This window comes from Ovis canadensis, chromosome 8 (assembly GCF_042477335.2).
Source record: "Ovis canadensis isolate MfBH-ARS-UI-01 breed Bighorn chromosome 8, ARS-UI_OviCan_v2, whole genome shotgun sequence".
NCBI lineage: Eukaryota > Metazoa > Chordata > Mammalia > Artiodactyla > Bovidae > Ovis > Ovis canadensis.
In genome coordinates this window covers 50,989,850-51,014,718 of record NC_091252.1, presented here as the reverse complement: position 1 = coordinate 51,014,718, position 24,869 = coordinate 50,989,850, and the positions used below count along the sequence as shown (strand labels likewise).

Sequence of the window (24,869 nt, the reverse complement as noted above, 5' to 3'; positions counted from 1 at the left end):
TTGTCTCCTACCGTACCCTATTTCCGCAGTACATTTTTCCACACACAAGTTACATGTAAAGCATATACCTGAGAATTTAAAATACTTCATGACACTTTTCTTTAAAGCTTCCACATTCTATTTTTATTTTTCAAAATAATCTGGATATAATCAATTACATCACTAATATCTGGCTATTCAACACTTCACAAAGTACAGGGACTTGCCATCAGCACCTGTGATTTGCATGTGACAACGGATATATAGAATGTGAGTGAAGAAGACAGAAACAGGGATAGACAGGGGTGGAAGAGAACTGGCAATGTGAGAAAATGGGCTTCCTTTACCCACAGGATACATGAAAAAAGGAACTTAGCCATTTGGGCAATAAATGAACTTATATATTAGGTTTCATCAAATAATTACATCTATTACATACCTTATCCAAGAGTAAAATTGCCTGAAGCAAGAAGGATTATGCAAGAAATATGAGGTTTTGCTTCAGATTCTTAGAAATACTACTCCTAAAATTAGTTGGAGTCTTCTTAATTTAAGATATAATGAAAACCAAATTCATCAATAAACAAAAAATCCTTCTTTAATAAAACATGCTTTAAACCTCACCTCACCACCAACAAGCAAACAAACAAAAAATACTGCATTCTACTACAGGGATACCTGCCTTTCATAAGTATTAAGATCAAGACTAAATATTTCATGAAGACTAAAAAGATCACTTGGAACATTTCAGTCAGCCTTGGGGGGTAAATTTCATAAAAATACATTATTGGGTTTTGTTTCCTTGTTTATTTCAGCACCCTAATCCTCTAGGATATTTTTTTTTTCTTTAAAAAAAAAAATCCCCAAAGGGGCGGAGGAATGAGGACTAAAATCAATGCAATGCTGAAGCCCGATCAAGGCTGAGAGGAACCACGGCGCGGAAAGCTCACCCACTTGTAAAAGGCAACCTCTCTGAATTGCTGGAGCTGGAAAGAGTCCTCCGACTTGGGCAAACCAGGAAACTGCATCCCTAAGGAGTGAGGAGCCCGCAGTGTAAAAGTTCAGGAGGATTCCATCCCCTTCCTCTCACTCCCAGCACTTCGCAGCATCTCGAGGGGAGAGCCGGCAGAGACAAACCCGGCGCTGGGTGCCGACCTGCAGCTGAGCGCTTTCCTCGAAGGCCTCACGGCTCGGGCGGGCAGGGGCCGGGGCAGGGGGCGTCGGGAGGGGACGCGAGGCGGGGCCCGGGGCCACCGAGCCCGGGCCGGGCCCCACCGTGTGGCGCCGGCTGCCGAAATCCCTCGAGTCCAGCTGTAAAAACCTTCCCGAAAACCCAAGCTTCTCCGGCACAACTTCGGTCTCACCGGCCGCGTCCCCCGCCTCACACTCCGCCCAACGCCACAACCCTTCCCACCGCGGCGAATCGAAGCGCTCCCCACGGACGGCTACCTGTCCCCGGGCAGCTGGGGACCCCACGCCTCACCTCGTACAAAGGGCTGCGCGCGGGCGCCTGCAGGAGAGCCCGGGGAGCATGGCCCCAGCCAGTCCCTCCCGGAACTTTCCTGACATAGCACTTCTCTCCCCGGCTGCAGAAAACGACGCTTCGAGGCGGAGGAGGAGGAGGCGAGGGTGGCGGCAGTCGCGGCGGGAGCAGGAGCAGAAAGTGAGGAGCATCGCGGAGAGCGCCGCCGCCTCGCTCTCTGCCGAGGGGCTCCCGCCCCCGGGGTAACCGAGCTCCCTCTTAAAGGCGCCCGCCGCGTTTCAGGACGGCGGCCGGGGGAGGGGGCAGGGAAAGAGGGGGAGGAACCGCAAAGACGCAGAGGGCCGCCCCCGCTCTCCGCCGGGTCTGGTCGCCGCTCCGCCTGGACGAAAACAGGGCAAGTGCTGGGACCCGGCACCGGCCGGCTGCCCTCGCCGGTGGCTGGCGCCCCACGACTGTGTTAGAACTTCACCCCTTCTCCTAACCTCTCCCATCCTTTTTGGGGTCCTGTCTTCCCGCCCCCTCACTGGCGCCGCGCACACCTACGCCCCCAAAGCCCATGCGCGCGCCGCTGGCGACTGCCCGTTGGAGTTGCGTTTCGTCCTGTGTTTCCTGCTTTTTCTTCCTCTATCTCCAACAGAGTGATGAGAGTCTCACCCCAGCTCTAGAAGCGCAGGAGACTGAAATAACTGAAGATTTCAGAGGCCCCTAGACTGACCCCTGAACGTGTCACTCATGTGTGGCATGGGAGACTTGCTAAATGCTCTGCTTTACTGTGTGCGCTGCTCTCCTCCAATAGTCAATGGCCAGGTGGCCCCCCACTGGACTTCTTGAACCACTGACTTTTTTCCTTTACAGCAAAGACTGGCTGTAAAGAGCACCCATCTGAATTCTTGGGAGGCCCCTCAGAAAAGATATCACCTTAAGATCGAAGTGATACTGGCGATGCTGCTTTCAAGTGACAAGTGATAACTGTTTTTCCAGCTCTCACCCACATTTGTGATCACTGCTAAGGGCAAAATGGAACGTGCCCAGTGTGGGGATGCCCAGAGACACAGCATCAGCAGCTATCAATGCCCCAGGAAGAGACCACAGAAACAGTGGGTGTGGGCAGCAGAGAGCTTGTTTTTCACTTCTTGGCTCCAACTCTTGCTTCTTAATACTGTGAGGCCTGAGCCCAGTGTTTGTGTCATTTGTACCCTTCACAGAGTCCTCTGGCTGAGGTGGCTGTGGGCCGGCAATTCAAGATTAAGATCCAGCCTGGTCTCCAAAGAATAGGGGCAAGGGGAGACTAGGGAAGAGGTATTTCCTAATTCCACCAAGGCACTGGAATCAGTTGCCTGAGGCTGGACCTCATTTCTTCCGTTCCTGCCACCAGTAGTTGTGAAACAAGCACATGTGAGCTTGTGGGAAGCAATATACAAAAGGCTGGAGGAAACTTTCTTACCGAATGGAGAGGAAACAAGTTTGGGGCTTCATAAAAGCAGGAGAGGTGCTGTCAGACCAAAGGATAAGATGAGCGAGGAGGTTAGTAGTGAGCAAGAGTGAAGCTATGCTGGTTTCATGATCAAGTCTTGTTTAGTCAGGATAGTTAGATGTAATAGGTACCCAAATCAAACTGGTTTTTGAAAGCCTACAGCGAAGGAGGTTGAAATCCCAAGAGTAGAACTGGCAAAATAAATAAATAAATAAAATTAAAATGCTTTTTAGAGTCCTTTTTCTTTTTTCTCCAGGAGTTCAAAGAGTGTTGGAACTTCAGTTCTCTTCATATCATGGTTGTGCTTTCATAGCACTGGTTTTATCTTCTCTAATCAGGGCCTAAACCTACAGCCCCAGGCTTTTCTCCTCCTCCCACCTCCTTAGCAATTGGTCTCATTAACAAGAAAGCAAGCCAAGGAATGAGTCTCCCTGGGCTCACTTGGATCCTCTGCCCATCTCTGAACTAACCATTAAAACCATGGACTGGAATATGCACTGCCAGGTTTCGTCATTTGCCTATGTCTGAGAAAGTTCAAGAGAGTTAGATTTGGTGCCTTCGCCCTAGTACACATCCAAACCACATGGGCTGAGCAGGAAAGAGGAGGTTCCCCAAAGGACACTTACTGTTGTTAACAAAGATGAAATGAAAATTAAACAGGTAGAGTCTATAGACAACCAATTCCCCACCTGTCCCATTCCCCAATGCACACACACATACATAGCACCTACCTCTCTGCCCCTCTCCCTATAGCCTCTGGTTCAGAAGAATACAAGTAATTGACACCACCAGTTACATCCTTTGGCCTCAGAAGCCACTCAAAAGGGCCTCAGTAATGTTAACAAACCATTGCAAAGAAAAAACAACAACAACAACAACAATATTTAAGCTGTAATTGTATTCAGTAATTTTTTTTCCTAAATCATGCTACTTCTGCCTCCACACACCCCTCATTCATTGCTAAGCCTTGTTATTATATAATCAATTATAATAACAGTCCATGAATATACATTCAACTTGAAAAAGAAATGAAGCCTATGAATAATCACATTTCAGTATCCAAGTGACACAGGGCCCAACTCCATTTCCAAACTCCAATAAGTTCTTCATTATCTTTTCAGAGATAGCACGGAGGAGTTTATATTTTGCCTATCAAAAATGCCAAATAATTTCAGCCTTCTTCCCACACAAGAACTTCTCTTTGGTTGCTGATAAAAATGTTTAATGTATTCTTCCTTCATATCTGTATTTATAGAATTAGTTCATAGATATTCCAGACAAATAGATTTAAAAACCTGGAGGAACCTTCAGGATTAACCTAAAACATCCCCCTTTATTTTAAGGAGGAAGATTTAAAAGCAGAGATTGGGTTGTCTACGGTCATAGGGCTGTTTTTAGTTTGTGATCTGCCCTGCTCTGTGCTAGACATTTCACAAAGTAAAGAAGCAAAAGCATATAACATGATCACTGCCCTCAAGGGGTTAGATATAGTCAAGGAGACATGACCACATCTAAGATATAGGACAAATTTTCAGAGCATCACAGCATATCACGTTGCTGCTGCTGCTGCTGCTAAGTCGCTTCAGTCGTGTCCAACTCTGTGCGACCCCATAGACGGCAGCCCACCAGGCTCCCCCATCCCTGGGATTCTCCAGGCAAGAACACTGAAGTGGGGTGCCATTTCCTTCTCCAATGCATGAAAGTGAAAACTGAAAGTGAAGTCGCTCAGTCGTGTCCAACTCTTGGCGACCCCATGGACTGCAGCCCACCAGGCTCCTCTATCCATGGGATTTTCCAGGCAAGAGTACTGGAGTGGGGTGCCATTGCCACATTAGTGTACAGAAAGGCATGATGAGTCTGTGTTAACTATAGGCATTGAAATAAGAGACACAATGAGCTAAAGTAGTCTTGGAAATGCTTTTCAGCCAGGAACCAACGTGATGGTCTTTTAAAAAATGCAGAAACAGACTTCCCTGGTGGTCCAGTGGCTAAGACTCTGCACTCCTAATGCAAGGGGTCTGGCTTTGACCCCTGCTCAGGGAACTGGAGCCGGCATATCTACATTAAGACCCGACACAGCCAAAAAAGAGGAAAGTGAAGGCACTGATGGGTAAAAGGTCTTGCCATGTGTTTGGAGTGAAAGCAAATTTGGCCTGTAAGGAAATCTGCACTGTCATGGTTTAGGAGAGTATTTCAAACTGCAGATCATGAAATTATTTTAGTAGACTTTAACCAGTATTTTTTTTTAAATTATTTATTTATTTGGCTGCGCTGGGTCTTGCTTGCTGCATGTGGGCTTTCTCTAGCGGCAGTGAGCAGGGAATCTAGTCTCCAGTTGGGGTGTCCGGGCTTCTTACTGGGCTGGCTTCTCTTGTTATGGAGCACAGTCTCTAGGTGCATGGGCTTCAGTAGTTGCTTGACCAGTATTTTTTAATTTAAACAAATGAAAAATATCAGAGTGCATCATACTTAATAAGATTATCTGTTAAACTAGTTTCATTATCTTCTGTATTCTAAGTTATGATATAAATTTCATGTCTTACTTGGGGTCACTTTCAAAAAGGTTTCAAACGTCAGAGTTCTGAATCCAGACAGAATGGTGTGAAACACTTCGGAGCAAAAGAGTGAATAACATATCTTCAAGCATCGTTTTCCTTATGTGCAAGAGATTTCCAGCACAACTTTTTCTTTTTTTGGCTGTGCCAGGTCTTAGTTGCAGCACTCCAGATATTTGTTGCAGCATGCAGGATTTTTTAGGTGTGGCATGCAGGCTCTCAGTTGTGGCATGTGGGATCTAGTTTCCAAATCAGGGATCAGACCCAGGCCCCCTGAATTCAGAGCAGAGTCTTAACCACTGGACCACCAGGGAAGTCCCTCCAGCACAGTCTTTTTACAGAATAAGACCCCAGCAGAGTAAGACCTGCTGGCTAGACTGAAGATTTTCAGCCCTGCCTGCATATTAGAATCACTTGAAGAGTTTCTACAAAATACCAATACCACCCTCAGAGACCCAGACTCAGCTCTGGGATAGAGTCCAAGCATCAGTGAGTTTAAAAGCTGCCCAGGTACAGTCGTGGTTGCAAACCCATGGGCTAGACCCATAGTTGAACACATCATAGTTGAACACATCTAGTACCTGAGAATGGAGAAGGCAATGGCACCCCACTCCAGTACTCTTGCCTGGAAAATCCCATGGATGGAGGAGCCTGATTGGCTGCAGTCCACGGGGTCGCCAAGAGTCGGACATGACTGAGCGACTTCACTTTCACTTTCATGCATTGGAATAGGAAATGGCAGCCCACTCCCGTGTTCTTGCTTGGAGAATCCCAGGAATGGGGGAGCCTGGTGGGCTGCCAGCTATGGGGTCGCACAGAGTCGGACACGACTGAAGCGACTTAGCAGCAGTAGCAGTACGTGAGAAGCATGGTGGTACACTGTATCTCTTCAGTGAGCACATTGACCTTATGATTTATGTTTCTATTTCTTTACCAAGCAGTAGATAATGTGCTACATAGTCATCAGAATTCTAACCTTCTGCTCTGAAAATCTTCAACTCTGGTGCAATCCGCTCATTGTTTATCTCAGTCAATGACACAGCATGGATCCTGAGTCATAATCTCTTATGTGTCTCTCCACATGTACAATTGATGGTTAGTTATCAGCATACAGTAGTTTCTGGAGGTGTTAAAAGGCAGCAAAATGCCACCCAAAATTCCCTAAGGAAGAGGAAAAGAGCTGGAAGCAAATGGCATTGGAAATCCATAAGCTAAATAATTAGCAAATGACTCATTACATTTCAGCTATTTTCATCTTGACTTTTAATAATTTAGCTTCTAAATATAGTAATTAATGATTTGCTTTTTGTAATTTTACATTCAGTAATCCCTAAGTGTTCATATCTTACACATTTTCCCTTGCACAGTCAATCCCTTTGTGTATGAAGCAGGAAAAGCTTCCTTCAAATACAGACTATCCAAGAGACTCAGAACCACTGATATTCCACCTAGTCATTTTGTCTATGTAAATCTCAACTTTTTTGTTGTTGTTGTTGGACAAAGATAATAAATATAGCATAATTTTGAATCTTGCCAAAGAGAGGAAGCAACTAAGTAAGAAAGATCAAGAAAAAAAAAATTAAAACCCAAAATCCAACACCCAGACATGTAATTCATGATAAGACAAAATCAGTACCCAGAACCACTGTAAGGTCTTTTTGCCTGACTCTGAATCTAATCAAGCCTCTAGACCTAATAGTAAATACAACAGAGGATTAAATTTAAAAACTTCCTCAGGGAAACAATCAGTCAAATCTAGAATGCTGAACAGTCAATAAGAAAAATGACCTTGCTTCTCTACCAAATCAATGTCATGAAAAAGCAGGGGGCCAATTATAAAAGAACAAAAGAGATTTAAGAATCATAATCAAAATGGGACCTCTGTGGCTGTCCAGGGGTTAATACTCAGTGCTTCCACTACAGGGGGCAAGGGTTTGCTCCCTGGTCAGGGAGCTAAGATCCCACATGTTTCAAGGTATGGACAAAAATTAAAAAATAATAATAATAATGAATTGCAGTGTGTGGATTTTGTGTTCTATTTTGACCAAACCACCTATGAAAAGAACTCTTGAAACAGGACAATTGGGTTATAAACTAAGTATTAGGCACTATAAAAGAATTATTGTTAATTATGTTCAGTTCAGTTCAGTTGCTCAGTTGTGTCTGACTCTTTGCGACTCCATGAATTGCAGCACACCAGGCCTCCCTGTCCATCACTAATGCCCAGAATTCACTCATACTCACATCCATCGAGTCCATGATGCCATCCAGCCATCTCATCCTCAGTCGTCCCCTTCTCCTCCTGCTCCCAATCCTTCCCAGCATCAGAGTCTTTTCCAATGAGTCAACTCGTCACATGAGGTGGCCAGAGTACTGGAGTTTCAGCTTTAGCATCATTCCTTCCAAAGAACACCCAGGACTGATCTCCTTTAGAATGGAGAGGCTGGATCTCCTTGCAGTCCAAGGGACTCTCAAGAGTCTTCTCCAACACCACCGTTCAAAAGCATCAATTCTTCAGCACTCAGCCTTCTTCACAGTCCAACTCTCACATCTATACATGACTATGGAAAAACCATACCCTTGACTAGATGGACCTTAGCCGGCAAAGTAATGTCTCTGCTTTTCAACATGCTATCTAGCTTGGTCATAACTTTCCTTCCAAGGAGTAAGCGTCTTTTAATTTCATGGCTGCAGTCACCATCTCCAGTGATTTTGGAGCCCAAAAAAGTAAAGTCTGACACTGTTTCCACTGTTTCTCCATCTATTTCCCATGTAGTGATGGGACAAGATGCCATGATCTTAGTTTTCTGAATCTTGGCTTTAAGCCAACTTTTTCACTCTCCTCTTTCACTTTCATCAAGAGGCTTCTTAGTTCCTCTTCACTTTCTGCCATAAGGGTGGTGTCATCTGCATATCTGAGATTATTGATATTTCTCCCGGCAATCTTGATTCCAGCTTGTGCTTCTTCCAGCCCAGAGTTTCTCATGATGTACTCTACATATAAGTTAAATAAGCAGGGTGACAATATAAAGCCTTGACATACTCCTTTTCCTATTTGGAACCAGTCTGTTGTTCCATGTCCAGTTCTAACTGTTGCTTCCTGACCTCCATATAGGTTTCTCAAGAGGCTGGTCAGGTGGTCTGGTATTCCCATCTCTTTCAGAATTTTCCACAGTTTATTGTGATCCACACAGTCAGAAGCTTTGGCATAGTCAATAAAGCAGAAATAGATGTTTTTCTGGAACTCTCTTGCTTTTTCCACGATCCAGTGGATGTTGGCAATTTGATCTCTGGTTCCTCTGCCTTTTCTAAAACCAGATTGAACATCAGGAAGTTCACAGTTCACATATTGCTGAAGACTGGCCTGGAGAATTTTGAGCATTACTTTACTAGCATGTGAGATGAGTGCAATTGCGTGGTAGTTTGAGCATTCTTTGGCATTGCCTTTCTTTGGGATTGGAATGAAAACTGACCTTTTCCAGTCCTGTGGCCACTGCTGAGTTTTCCAAATTTGCTGGCATATTGAGTGCAGCACTTTCACAGCATCATCTTTTAGCATTTAAAATAGCTCAACTGGAATTCCATCACCTCCACTAGCTTTGTTCATAGCGATGCTTTCTAAGGCCCACTTGACTTCACATTCCAGGATGTCTGGCTCTAGGTGAGTGATCACACCATTGTGACTATCTGGGTCATGAAGATACTGGTTTTTGTACTGTTCTTCTATGTATTCTTCCCATCTCTTCTTAATGTCTTCGGCTTCTGTTAGGTCCATAACATTTCTGTCCTTCATGGAGCCCATCTTTGCATGAAATGTTCCCTTGGTATCTCTAATTTTCTTGCAGAGATCTCTAGTCTTTCCCATTCTGTTGTTTTCCTCTGTTTCTTTGCATTGATCGCTGAGGAAGGCATTCTTATCTCTTCTTGCTTTTCTCTGGAACTCTGCATTCAGATGCTTATATCTTTCCCTTTCTCCTTTGCTTTTCGCCTCTCTTCTTTTCACAGCTATTTGTAAGGCCTCCCTAGACAGCCACTTTGCTTTTTTGCATTTCTTTTTCATGGGAATGGTCTTGATCCCTGTCTCCTGTACAATGTCATGAACCTCATTCCATAGTTCATCAGGCACTCTGTCTATCAGATCTAGTCCCTTAAATCTATTTCTCATGTCCACTGTATAATCATAAAGGATTTGATTTAGGTCATACCTTAATTGTCTAGTGGTTTTCCCCACTTTCTTCAATATAAGTCTGAATTTGGCAATATGGAGTTCATGATCTGAGCTACAGTCAGCTCCCAGTCTTGTTTTTGCTGACTGTATAGAGCTTCTCCATCTTTAACTGCAAAATATAGTCAATCTGATTTCAGTGTTGACCATCTGGTGATGTCCGTGTGTAGAGTCTTCTCTTGTGTTGTTGGAAGAGGGTGTTTGCTATGACCGGTGCGTTCTCTTGGCAAAACTCTATTAGCCTTTGCCCTGCTTCATTCCGTATTCCAAGGCCAAATTTGCTTCTTACTCCAGGTGTTTCTTTCCCTGGAGAATCCCAGGGATGGGGGAGCCTGGTGGGCTGCTGTCTATGGAGTCTCACAGAGTTGGACACGACTGAAGCAACTTAGCAGCAGCAGCAGCAGCCAGGTGTTTCTTGACTTCCCACTTTTGTATTCCAGTCCCCTATAATGAAAAGGACATCTTTTTTGGGTGTTAGTTCTAAAAGGTCTAGTTCTTGTAGGTTAGTTCTTGTAGGTCTTCATAGAACCATTCAACTTCAGCTTCTTCAGCGTTACTGGTTGGGGCATAGACTTGGATTACCGTGATATTGAATGGTTTGCCTTGGAAACAAACAGAGATCATTCTGTCGTTTTTGAAACTGCATCCAAGTACTGCATTTCGGACTCTTGTTGACCATGATGGCTACTCCATTTCTTCTAAGGGATTCCTGCCCACAGTAGTAGATGTAATGGTCACCTGAGTTAAATTCACCCATTCCAGTCCATGTCGACGTTCACTCTTGCCATCTCTTGTTTGACCACTTCCAATTTGCCTTGATTCATGGACCTAACATTGCAGGTTCCTGTGCAATATTGCTCTTTACAGCATCGGACCTTGCTTCTATCACCAGTCACATCCACAGCTGGGTATTGTTTTTGCTTTGGCTCCATCCCTTCATTCTTTCTAGAGTTATTTCTCCACTGATCTCCAGTAGCATATTGGGCACCTACTGACCTGGGGAGTTCCTCTTTCCGTATCCTATCATTTTGCCTTTTCATACTGTTCATGGGGTTCTCAAGGCAAGAATACTGAAGTGGTTTGCCATTCCCTTCTCCAGTTCAGTTCAGTTTTCAGTCGCTCAGTTGTGTCCGACTCTTTGCAACCCCATGAATCGCAGCACGTCAGGCCTCCCTGTTCATCACCATCTCCCAGAGTTCACTCAGACTCACGTCCATTGAGTCCGTGATGCCATCCAGCCATCTCATCCTCGGTCGTCCCCTTCTCCTCCTGCCCCCAATCCCTCCCAGCATCAGAGTCTTTTCCAATGAGTCAACTCTTCGCATGAGGTGGCCAAAGTACTGGAGTTTCAGCTTTAGCATCATTCCTTCCAAAGAAATCCCAGGGCTGATCTCCTTCAGAATGGACTGGTTGGATCTCCTTGCAGTCCAAGGGACTCTCAAGAGTCTTCTCCAACACCACAGTTCAAAAGCATCAATTCTTCAGCACTCAGCCTTCTTCACAGTCCAACTCTCACATCCATACATGACCACAGGAAAAACCATATCCTTGACTCGACGGACTCCAGCGGACCACATTCTGTCAGACCTCTCCACCACGACCCGCCCGTCTTGGGTTGCCCCACAGGGCATGGCTTAGTTTCATTAAGTTAGACCAGGCTGTGGTCCATGTGATTAGATTGACTAGTTTTCTATGATTATGGTTTCAGTGTGTCTGCCCTCTGTTGCCCTCTTGCAACACCTACCATCTTACCTGGGTTTCTCTTACCTTGGACATGGGGTATCTCTTCACGGCTGCTCCAGCAAAGCACAGCCACTGTTCCTTACCTTGGACGAGGGGTATCTCCTCACAGCCGCCCCTCCTGACCTTGAACCTGGAGTGGCCCTCCTGTGCCCGCGCAGCCACCACTCCTTGGACATGGGGTTGCTCCTCATGTTAATTATGTTAGATGTGATAATAACATCACAATTACATATAAAACAGAAATGTCATCACAGGTACATACTGAAGAATTCTATAATCTTGTAAAAAATAGAAGGAGGAATAGATGAAAATGATTAAGTTTTGAAGCTGGGGGACAGATACATGGAGGTTTTTTATGTCTTACTTCCCATTATTGTGTATATATATTTGGAAAGTCCCCTAACAAAGTTATTATGTTTTAAAAAGCTCCGTGTTTTGATGTTTTGGATGTCGAGTTGATCTTTTATTAAAATCCTTCTCATGGTTTCACCAAAAGGGCAGTGATAAATATCTATAAGTGTGGGCCTTGGTACATCTTTAATATATTTATAAATAAGATTTTAGGCTCAGACTTCTTTTATTATAATATTTTTGACCAATAGTTACTAGTCACATTCAAGACATGGTTTAAGTCAGTGCACAGTGCAGACAAAGTTCTAAAGCAAAACCTTTTGCTTCAGTGGGGTAGGATCGGACAAAAGGAGGGACTCTGTGGGCTTCCCTGATAGCTCAGTTGGTAAAGAATCCTCCTGCGATGCAAGATAGCCCGGTTCAATTCCTAGGTCAGGGAGATCCCCTGGAGAAGGGATAGACTACCCACTCGAGTATTCTTGGGCTTCCACTGTGGCTCAGTTGGTAAAGCATCTGCCTGCAATGTGGGAGACCTGGGTTCAATCCCTGGGTTGGGAAGATCCCCTGGAGGAGGGAAAGGCTACCCACTCCAGTATTCTAGCCTGGAGAATTCCATGGACGTGACTGAGTGACTTTCACTTCACTTCACTTCACTTCACTTCTGCGGGAAGAGTACTCGATCCCCCAACATAGCTTGCTCTCTGTGTTGCAGGTGCCCCCTACAAGTGTCTCTGTGCCCCAATAACAATCCAATGACTAGCTTTGGCTGCCTCCACCTTAGAATGCCCATGGTGAAGTCTACATGTAAGTCCACAGTGACCAACTGGCTGGATGTTCCTATCTTTTTTGTAAGCTACAATGAAGATGTAATCTCTTGGCCTTTTCCCTCCCCATCTTACCCCATCACACTGTCCCCTCCCCGCAGAGAAGGTGGATACTCAAGCGTGAACACGCAAACACACATGTACCAAATAAACATTGCAGTGGTAGATGCAGCAGGCCAAGACCAGTGAGAGGAGACGGAGAGCAGCCATTCAAGCTGCTTTTGGTCTTGGTCTTAGTCCAGTGATTCTCCAGCACTGGTGTCTGGCCTTCTATTGGCACAAGATTCAATTTTAGGAGAGGATAACCTTTACTATGTGTATTTAATTTGTTATGAATTAGAAAATGTAACAAGCACATCATTCTCCTGGGTATTCTTTAGATAAAGCTAAGTTTTAAAAACTTGGTCAATTTTTTTAAAATCCCAAATGAATAAAAAGTACAGCTACTTGAGGATAAGCAACCAAGAGTTTTGAGATTCTACCTTTTTTCTGTAGAAGCAGGACAAAGCTTCATAGCTCACACATTGCTGGCCTAACTGCGCAGGGACTTCACTAAAAATGAAAGGTAGTGAAGCAGATAAGTAAATCCTTTGGAGTTTGATAATCACAAATTCTGCTCCTAGTACCACCATGAAGGAGGGGGAACCCAAGGAGATTAATTAACCTCTTTAACCCTCACTTTCTTGGTCTGTAAATTGAAAATAAGAATGAAGTGTTATGAGGATTAAGACATTGATCTAAAACACTTAGTCTCTGATACGAAGTCATCATCAGTGCATGTTACACTATTACTAATGACACAGAGTTTGTATTTTCTAGGTGTTCTTTTATCACATTCCCTTTTAGAAAATCATGGCATAATAGGCAGCAAATTTGAAATTTTTCCACTTAGAAATATAATTAACAATGTTCAATATCAGTGTCATTGACAATCAGGGATTATTGTTTTCAGTATGAATTTTTTAACAAGAGAAGTGGTTCTTACCCTGGTGATAGTGAGTTATATCACCTTTTCTGTCTTCTCTCCCCAGGACCTCAGCAGTGAAGGCTCAGAAGTCCTAACCACTAGACCACTAGGGAAATCTCATTTTATCTGTTTTGTAATGACTTGTTTTAATACGATTGATATTTTTAAAAACAATTGTAATTGGCTTTACAAAGAACTTTTAAATTATATTTAGAAGTTATAACTATTTAGAAGTTTATAAAATCTCAGTATTTTAGCTTTTTAAAAAGATAAACATTTATTTGAGCTAAAAGGAATTTTGTTTGACTATTTTGGCTTTCTTGGAAGTAAGCCAAAAGCCTCCATTTTAGGATGAAAATTACTAATAAAAAACAATTGTCCTCAAAATCACCATATACAATCGTTTCCATTCCTTATTTTACATAATTATGTATTTTTCCAAAGAAGATATATAGATGACTAACAGGCATGTCATGAATTACTAGAGAAATACAAATCAAAACCAGTATGAGATAAAATATGACACTTGGGTTGCTTCCAAATCTTGGCTATTGTAAATAGTCCTGCTATGAATATTGGGGTGCATGTAAAACCACAATGAGATATCACTTCATATCTGTCAGAACGGCTATCATCAAAAAGCCTACAAATAACAAGTGTCAGAGAGGATGAAGAGAAAAAGGAACACTTGCTCACTGTTAGTGGGGGTGTAAATAGGTGCAGCGACTCTAGAAAATAGCAGGGAGATTCCTCAAAAAATTAAAAATAGAGTTACCATATGATCCATCAATTCCACTGGACATATATCTGAAAAACAAAACAAAACAAAACAAAACACTACCTCAGAAAGATACACGAGTTTGGGGGGGAATGGATACATGTATATGTAAGGCTGAATCCCTTTGCTGGTCACCAGAAATTATTACAACACCGTTTGTCAGTTGGCTATAACACCAAAACCAAATAGGTTTCCCAGGTGACTCAGAGGTAAAAAATTCACCTGCACAATGCAGGAGCTATAGGATACCTGGGTTCGAGACTTGGGTCAGGAAGATCCCCTGGAAAAGGGAATGGCAACCCACTCCAGTATTCTTGCCTGGAGAATCCCATGGACAGAGGAGAACAGAGGAGACTGGCAGGCTACAGTCCATGGCGTCGCAAAGAGTTGGACATGACTGAAGCGACTGAGCACGCATGCACAAGCAATACAAAATAAAAAAAATTTTTGTAAAAAGCAAAACACGAGAAAGTATACGTGAAACCCAATATTCATAGCAGGACTATTTACAATAGCCAAAATTTGGAAGCAACCTAAGTGTCATTCAACAGACAAGAGTACATAAAGAAGATGTGATATATAGAGAAATACATGAAATATTTCTTAGCCATAAAAAAGAATGAAATTCTGCCTTTTGCAGAGATGTGGATGGACCTAGAAAATATAATTGTTAATGAAATGTCAGACAGAGAAAGACAATTATTGTATGATATCCCCTATTGGTAGAATCGAAAATACAAATGAATGTGTGCGTGAAACAGAAAAAGACTCATGGGCTTAGAAAACAAAATATTGGCTGCAAATGGAGAGAGGGAAGGGGGAGGGACAAATTAGTAATATGGAGTTGGCAGCTACAAACTACTATTCATAAAATAGATAAACAACAGGATATATTCTACAGCACAGGAAATTATAGTTATTATCTCGTAATAACTTTTAATGGAGTATAATCTGTAAAAATATTGAATCACTATGCTATATACCTAAAAGTAATATACTTTTATAAATCAATTGTAACTTCAATTTAGAAATATGAAACAGAAAAAGTGAAAGCTAACGTAGGATTTGTGTTTTGGTTAAGTCAAAGCGATAACAGCAGTGCCCACTAGAGGAAGAGAAAGAAAAGAACTATTTCTAACTCCTAGGGGAAGGGGTTGGGGAAAGTGAAAAAATGAACCACTGAACCAGAAGCCTCCCTAAGTAGGAACACGTCATCATTTGGGAGACTAAATTGATAAGGCCAACTGATTTAATCAAACCTGTTAAGGCTTAGATGACAAACGTGCCAGAATATTCTAGAAGGGAGATGCTACATTGCATGGTGGGATGTTACTGTAGCTATTTACGTTTCTAGAACATAGATCATTCCTTCATCTCTCCAGAAATTCAGCAAAGCCTGACTAAGTTACAAGTGCTTTTAGAACAATTATTTTTGGCTGTTGTTGGATTTGTTATTTTGGCGCTAAGTTGCGTCAACTCTGTGACCCCATGGACTGTAGCCCACCAGGCTCCTCTGTCCATGGGATTCCCCAGGTAAGAGTCAGTTGCCATTCTCTTCACCAGGGAATCTTCCCAATCTAGGAACGGAACCCACATCTCTTATGTCTCCTGCACTGGCAGGCCAATTCTTTACCACAACGCCATGTGAGAGGTTTACTTTAAGATCACTCAAAGTTGAAATCCGTACCTAGGTTTACATGATACAGACTAGGATATCTAAAAAAGCAGAAGCCTGGGAAGTAGATGTAAGCATAAAAGCTCAAGTCTTCAGAAATTCTAAGAACTCTTGAGAAGGCTTTGGATTTCCATGACCATGAATTTGGGGTGGATGGTGTTGAGGTCATTTTATCTGGTTCATAAGAGCCAAGAAGTCTCCATCTGATGTCTGGGTTACATAAAATAGAATTATAGAATTCTTAAATTCACCTCATACAACACCTTCACTTTTTACAGTTAAGGAGCTTGAGGCATATAAAGAGCCTTACTTAGTGCCTTTAAATGCATATCCTGACAAAAATTTAATTGCAAGAAGTTAAGAGATGGGAAAATGAGACAGAAGGGAAGAAAATCATTAAAGGGTGTGTTTCCACTGTGTACGACTAGAATTTAACACTAGTGAGAATCTCTGGAGCCAGGACAGAGCTAGCACTTCAGAGTTAGCATTCTCAAGGATGAGGGAGTTGGGATACTTAGCTTCCCTGTTGGCTCAGTGGTAAAGAATCTGCCTGCAATGCAGGAGACACGAGTAGATATGGGTTCAATCCCTGGGTCAGGAAGATCCCCTGGAGGAGGAAATGGAAACCCACTCCAGTATTCTTGCCTGGAAAATCCCATGGACAGAGGAGCCTGGTAGGCTACAGTCCATGGGGTTGCAGAGACTCAGATATGACTGAGCACAGCACACAGAATCACTAGTTGAATAGGGAGTGGCTATTCTCTGGAACTTCCAGTCTATCCTGTGCTGGGAAAGAACTGACTTCAGAAGTGGGAAAGAGCCCACAGGCAGAGATGCAGGTTCTGACAGTCAGAAGTGTAGCTAGCTTGCATGCAAGTATTAGTTGCCAAGTAGATTGAGCAGGGCTATGACAGCATCTTCTACATGAAGACTTGCAAAGAAGTCTCACAGAAGAGTCACCAAGTCTGGACTAAGGACAGCATAGCCTTGGGTGGGGGTAGAAACTGGTATGTATCTGGTCAGTTAGGCAGACCTAGGTTTGAATCCCAGCCCTGTTCTCTAGATTCTGTGCAACCATAGAAACTTACTTAGCCATTTTGTTCCTCAATTGCCTCATTTGTAAAATGGGGATGTGTTAAGAACTAGCTTGTAGAGTTGGTGAAAACTGAATAAATAAATATTTGTAAAGGAAATAAGAAATCGGCTAGGACAGAGAAGACAACACAATAAGTGGTAACTAATATTAAGGGTAGTTATTTTATTACGTGAGATAAACTTGAGAGGGGGACAAATAGGAAATAAAAGGGAAAAGTTTTCTTTTTTTCCCTCCCATCACTGTATGCTATAGGGAATCCCACCCCACCCCTCAATCTTACCCCTGGACCACAGGTCAAGCAGAGTTCTTTTCTCACTGGTCAATTTCAGTTATTAACATTTTTCACTAATTGTAAGATAGACACCTAATAACCACTCAGTCATGTCTGACTCTTTGCAGCCCCATGGACTGTAGCCCACCAGGCTCCTCTGTTCACGGGATTTTTCAGGGAAGAATGTTGGAGTGGCTTTCCATTTCCTCCTCCAGGGGATCTTCCCGACCCAGAGATGAAACCCGCATCTCCTGTGTCTCCTACATTGCAAGTGGATTCTTTATCCACTGACTGGTATGAAATCAAGATATGCCTTACAATTTAATGAATCTGACTTGATGTAGTACTTAAAACAGGACTCCTTTTGGGAATGAAGACTCATTTTTCATATTTTTAAAATTCTAGTATGATATAATGCTGACAGATATTGAAGTTAAAGAAGAGATCTGTTGGGTTATTGTATTATTCTCTCTATTTCTGTGTCTGTTTGAAAACTTTCATAATACAAAAGTAATATTAAGGTTTATTTAAGTTTATTCCAGTCCAATTAAAACTTTGAATACCAACACTTCTTAATAATTACATCAGAAAAGTAGATTGATTTTCCTAAGTTTATTTTTTAAAGAAAGATGAAACTAAAATGAGTTGTATTTCTTCTTTCTTCTTTGTGTTGGTTTTTGTAACCAGCTAGCCTTGTTGTGGCATACAGGGACATGAACATAATTGAAAAAAATTTAATCAAGTTACGTTCAATGAAAATTCAATAAATAAGCATTCAGCATAAGATGGGGGGAAAAAAGAAGGAAAGGTTACCTTTCTTCAGGTTCACAGGACCCTAGTTAAGGATATGTTTCAGTAATAATTTACTGTTAGGTTGGTGCAAAATTAATTGTGGTTTTTGCATTGTTGAATTTTGCCATTTAATATTGGAATACATTCTTAAATAAACGTGGTTATGTTATACATCATTTTAATGCACACTTCTTGCTTTATGATTTTTTTGCTAATGACTTATTACTTACTGTTTATTTTATATTTATTTTAGACTAGGGAAATGATGTTAGAAGGCAATGGCAACCCACTCCAGTACTCTTGCCTGGCAAATCCCTTGGACAGAGGAGCCTGGTGGGCTGCAGTCCATGGGGTCGCTAGGAATCAGACACGACTGAGCGACTTTGCTTTCACTTTTCACTTTCATGCACTGGAGAAGGAAATGGCAACCCACTCCAGTGTTCTTGCCTGAAGAATCCCAGGGACGGGGGAGCCTGGTGGGCTTCCATCTCTGGGGTCGCACGGAGTCAGACACAACTGAAGTGACTTAGCAGCAGGGAAATGATGTTAGGCAAAAAGCAAATTTGAGCAATTTTCTTATTTGAGTTCAAAATGAATCATGAAGCAGCGGAGACGACTCACACCATCAACAGTGCATTTGGCCCAGAAACTGATAATGAATGTGCAGCATAGTGGTGGTTCAAGAAACTTTGCAAAGGAGACAAGAGTGTTACAAAGAGAAGTGTAGTGGCCGGCCACCGGGAGTTGACAGCGACCAATTGAAAGCCATCCCTGAAGCTGATCCTCTTACAACTACACAAGAAGTTGCCAAAGAACTCAGCGTCAACCATTCTATCATCGTTCAGCACTTGAAGCAAATTGGAAAGGTGGGGGCCTCATGAGCTGACCAAAAACCAAAATACAAAATCCTCATTTTGAAGAGTCATCTTCACTTATTCTATGCAACAATGAACCACGTCTTGATCAGACTGTGACCTGTAACAAAAAGTGAATTTTACATGACAACCGCCGATGACCAACTCAGCGGAGAAAAAGAAAGGAGGAAAGTGAAAACAAAGGGGTTGGAAGAACAAATTAATAAAATCACTGCAGAGGTTCAGGACAGTGACTGTTTGAGGAAAAAAGTGCCCCAGGCAGGAGGAGCATCAAGGCCATGCCTCTTCCTGATCCTGGAATACTCAAAGAACAGAGACCAGTGCGCCTGGAGAAGGGGAAAAGGAAAGATGAGGTCAGTGTCTCTTGAAATGTGTTCCAAATTAGTTCCTTAGTAAGTCTGGGAAATACTACAGTCTCTGTTCCCTTTGGAGAATCACAGTGTCCTCTGCATATTAAATGCTCTAAGAAGTCCTGCCAAAAGCAACCTGTTTAATATTTATAACCCATGTGATGGACAGAATGTTTGTGCCCGCCCCCCCAAAATTCATATGTTGAAATCCTTATGCCCAGTGTGATGGTATTATGAGGTGGAGACTTTGGGAGGTCATGAGGGTGATGTGCCCTCATGAATGGGATATAGTGCCCTTATAAAAGGACCCCAGGGTGTTCTCTCACTCTCTTTTTGCCCTGTGAAGTCACAGCAAGAAGACAGCTGGCTATGAACTAGGAAGCAGGCCCTTGTGCGTAGATATATGCTCAGTTGCTTCAGTCGTGTCCAACTCTTTGTGACACTATGGACTGTAGCCCACCAGGCTCCTCTGTCCATGAGATTCTTCAGGAAAGAATACTGGAATGGGTAGCTACTTCCTCCTCCAGGGTCTCTTCCCAACCCAGGGATCGAACCCATGTCTCCTGCGTCTCCTGCATTGCAGGCAGATTCTTTACTACTGAGCCACCTGGGCAGCCCAAGCAGGCCCTCATCAGATACCAAATCTGCTGGTTCCTTAATCTTGGATTTCCCAGCTTCCAGAACTATGAGAAATACATGTTTTTTGTTTAAGTCAGCTGGTCCCTGGTATTTTTTGCTATAGCAGTCCAAGCAGGACAAATAATCCAGTATTTCTCAGACCTTCCTGATCACAGATCTCTTCTACATCGAGCATCTATTTTTTGGAATACACATTTTGAAAAAGATTATTCTAGCTAGTGAACTCAGAATTAAAACAAAGTGTGTTCTTCTTTGTATCTGCTTAAATACATTTGCCATAAATATTTGTTGGGTGGGTCAACCCTCATTATGTCACAGTTATCTACCTACCATGTTATTGTGTCTTAAAGGAAGATTGATTGTGTTAAACCAACCATTTTCTTTAGGTCGTGTTACTGTGTGCAGTGGGTAAGCTTTCAGCCTCCTTTAAACAATCTCCCAATCAGACCTAGACATTCTCCCCTGTCCTTTCCTGGATTAGGAATTAGGTCCAGTAGCCTGGAAATACTCAATTCAAGTGCATGGCAGATACCTCTTTGGCTTAGCCAATTCCGTTTTTACCGTAGTCTTGACTGAACTTAGGGTTAACATCCAAAACAGATGTCCTTTTCAATATAGGGGACTAGAATGCAAAAGTAGAAAGTGAAGAACACCTGGAGTAACAGGCAAATTTGGCCTTGGACTACAGAATGAAGGAGGGCAAAGGCTAATAGAGTTTTGCCAACAGAATGCACTAGTCATACAAACACCCTCTTCCAACAACACAAGAGAAGACTCTCCACACGGACATCACCAGATGGTCAACACCAAATCAGATTGATTATATTCTTTGCAGCCAAAGAAGGAGAAGCTCTATACAGTCAGCAAAAACAAGACTGGGAGCTGACTGTGGCTCAGATTATGAACACCTTATTGCCAAATTCAGAATTAAATTGAAGAAAGTAAGGAAAACCACTAGACCATTCAGGTATTACCTAAATCAAACCCCCTACAATTATACAGTGGAAGTGACAAATGGATTTAAGGGACTAGATCTGATAGACAGAGTGCCTGATAAACTATGGACAGAGGTTCGTGACATTGTATAGGAGACAGGGATCAAGACCATCCCCATGGAAAAGAAATGCAAAAAAGTAAAATGGCTGTCTGAGGAGTCCTTACAAATAGCTGAGAAAAGAAAATAAGCCAAAAGCAAAGGAGAAAAGGAAAGATATAAGCATCTGAACGCAGAGTTCCAAAGAATAGCAATGAGAGATAAGAAAGCCTTCCTCAGCGATCAATGCAAAGAAATAGAGGAAAACAGAATGGGAAAGACTAGAGATCTCTGCAAGAAAATTAGAGACACCAAGGGAATATTTCATGCAAAGATAGTCTCAATTAAGGACAGAAATGTTATGGACCTAACAGAAGCCGAAGACATTAAGAAGAGATGGGAAAAATACACAGAAGAACAGTACAAAAAACAGTATCTTCACGACCCAGATAATCACAATGGTGTGATCACTCACCTAGAGCCAGACATACTGGAATGTGAATCAAGTGGGCCTTAGAAAGCATCGCTATGAACAAAGCTAGTGGAGGTGATGGAATTCCAGTTGAGCTATTTCAAAGGCTAAAAGATGATGCTGTGAAAGTGCTGCACTCAATATGCTAGCAAATTTGGAAAACTCAGCAGTGGCCACAGGACTGGAAAAGGTCAGTTTTCATTCCAATCCCAAAGAAAGGCAATGCCAAAGAATGCCCAAACTACCACACAATTGCACTCATCTCACATGCTAGTAAAGTAATGCTCAAAATTCTCCAAACCAGGCTTCAGCAATACGTGAACTATGAAACTCCAGATGTTCAAGCTGATTTTAGAAAAGGCTGAGGAACCAGAGGTCAAATTGCCAACGTCCGCTGGATCATTGAAAAAGCAAGTGAGTTCCAGAAAAACATCTATTTCTGCTTTATTGACTATGCCAAAGCCTTTGACTGTGTGGATCACAATAAACTGTGGAAAATTCTGAAAGAGATGGGAATACCAGACCACCTAACCGTCCTCTTGAGAAACCTATATGGAGGTCAGGAAGCAACAGTTAGAACTGGACATGGAACAACAGACTGGTTCCAAATAGGAAAAGTTTTTCCAGTGGTCATGTATGGATGTGAGAGTTGGACTGTGAAGAAAGCTGAGCACCAAAGAATTGATGCTTTTGAACTGTGGTGCTGGAGAAGACTCTTGAGAGTCCCTTGCACTGCAAGGAGATCCAACCAGTCCATCCTAAAGCAGATCAGTCCTGGGTGTTCATTGGAAGGACTGATGTTGAAGCTGAAACTCCAATACTTTTGCCACCTGATGCGAAGAGCTGACTCATTGGAAAAGACCCTGATGCTGGGAAAGATTGCAGGCAGGAGGAAAAGGGGATGAAAGAGGATGAGATGGTTAGATGGCATCACCAACTCAATGGACATGGATTTGGGTAAACTCCAGGAGTTGGTAATGGACAGGGAGGCCTGGCATGCTGCAGTTCACGGGGTTGCAAAGAGTCAGACATGACTGAGCGACTGAAATGAACTGACTGAAGTATCAGATATGCTTCTGGTTATTTTTCTCTCTTTTTTTTAAGAGTACAGTTTTTGTTTTGGTTGTTTTTTAGTTTTGGCTGTGCTGGGTTTTCCTTGCTGTGCAGATTTTTCTCTAGTTGTGGCAAACGGGCTACTCTTGAGTTGCAGTGCTTGGGCTTCTCATTGCAGTGGCTTCTCTATTGTGGAGCACAATCTCTTAAGTACAGGAGCTTCACTAGTTGTGGCTACTGGGCTCTAGAGCACAGGCTTAATAGTTGTGGCACATGGGCTTAGCTGCCCTTCAGCACGTGGGATCTTTCCCGGCAAGTGGGATCCCGGATCAGGAATGAAACCCATGTCTCCTGCATTGGCAGGCAGGTTCTCTACCACTGAACCGCCAGGGAAGCCCTAATAAATGAACCTGTTCATTCTTTCCCCAGTTGGCTTAGTCTAAGAATATACCACTCTGTCAGCAAGGGAATCCCAGGGGGAGGATGGGCAGTGATGGAATTCGCAGAAACCTCACACTAACAAGTCAGTCTTCATTCTTCTCCTTAAAGCATGGGTAATAGACAGTTAACTTATGTGTACAAGATATCACAGTCTAAATAATATGTAATAAGCTAGAAATGCTTTCAAAAGGCCTATAATGTATATATTGTTTTTATTTCTAAGGACATTACAACATTTGCTTCTGAATGGTTAAGAAATATACAAAATAACAGATACAAATGTCCTAGAGAATGATCTGTTGTTAAGATAGCAATTAACTCCATGAATATTCTTAAAGCACTTAGCACTAACCATGGCTCCCTCATTATATATTTACTAGACTATGCTATTGCCAACCATCTAAGGAATTCACATTCCCACAGGGAAACGAGCTCTTTAGCTGGTTTCATGTGTACATATTTTATTTTAAAAAGCATCAGTTAGTAAAAACTTTGGTAGAAAATTCCATAGATATTAACAACTTGTGTGGCTCTTTTGTTCGTTTCAACATAAAACTCAGGAACATGGAGTTATGTTTGTATGTATGTGATATATACACATATTTTCATATATGTATGAAATTATTGAGGTTCTTTGTATTGACTGTCTCCCAACCAGTCTTTTAAATTTTCAGACAGAAAAGATTTTTCCTCTAATAGAATAATTTCTAATTAAAAATAGGAATGGCAGTTTTTCTCCATCAGTAGATTCCTTGCAGGGCATGAACTGAGGCAGGGCACATATGAGGATGTTGACCATCATTTGTGGTAGTAGATGTTGAAGCAATCTAGATGCCCATCATTTGGATAATGAATGCTAAAGGTAGTAGGTACATATGAAGAATTACCATTGTTAGGTAGTTACAATAGGAAAAAGAAGTCCAAAATAGGGGTGGCTAAAAGACAAAGAAAGGGAAAAGCCCACGAAAATAAACAAAGGACAGTCCAAGGACTGGGAGTGAGAACCTCAGGTAAAACAAACCGCCCTCCTGGCTAGCCCATTTTACATAGGGCAGGCTCAGGGGAGGAGAAAAAAAGTATAAAAAGAGGAGCCAAAATTGAGTCTTTTCTCTTCGCGTCTTTTGGTTGGCCCGCACTCATGCCTCAAGGATGTATTTTCCTTTGCTTGCCAAATAAAACTGAGCTGTAACACTGAGATATAACACTGGTCTGTCCGTTGTTTCAAATTTTTGCCGCAGAGAGACAGAACCAGGAAAATTACAAACTCCCCTGACACCATTCAGTGGTGAAAAATATATGAAAATATACCTTTAGGTGAAAAATGTAAGAAACAAGTCAAGACAATATTACTTATGTAAACAAAAAACACATACACACAACACATATTTCTCAAGCCATATATCTATTCAAAGGTATATTAAAACTTTCTCTTCACACCAAACAAAGACTCTACCTTTAGGCAATAATTTCCCATTCGTCCCTTCCCCTAACCGCTAGTAAATTCTAGTCTAATTTTTTTTTTTTAGTTTTTTATTTTTTTTTATTTTAAAATCTTTAATTCTTTAGAAATCATGGTGAAGGTTGCACAACATTATAAATACAATTTATACCACTGAATTACACACTAAAAGTGGTTGAAATAGCAATTTCATGATATATTTTGTGTGTGTGCTTAGTCGCTCAGTTGTGTCTGACTCTTTGCAAACCCATAGACTAGCCTGGCCAGGCTCCACTGTCCATGGGGATTCTCCAGGCGCGAATACCGGAGTGGGTTGCCATGCCCTCCTCCAGGG

General features: G+C 42.4%; 1 protein-coding gene across 2 annotated transcripts in view; it reads right to left on the bottom strand.

Annotated features, from left to right (window-relative positions):
- Positions 1-1,742, bottom strand: part of GPR63 (G protein-coupled receptor 63) — a 70,033-nt gene extending 68,291 nt beyond the window's left edge. Inside the window, exon 1 of one of the 2 annotated variants that reach the window (XM_069599241.1) lies at positions 1,463-1,742. The gene's annotated coding sequence lies outside the window, so the exon portion shown is untranslated. The remainder of the gene's footprint in view (positions 1-1,462) is intronic. The other variant, XM_070292503.1, reaches the window with a different exon arrangement.
- Between the last annotated feature and the right edge of the window lie 23,127 nt (positions 1,743-24,869).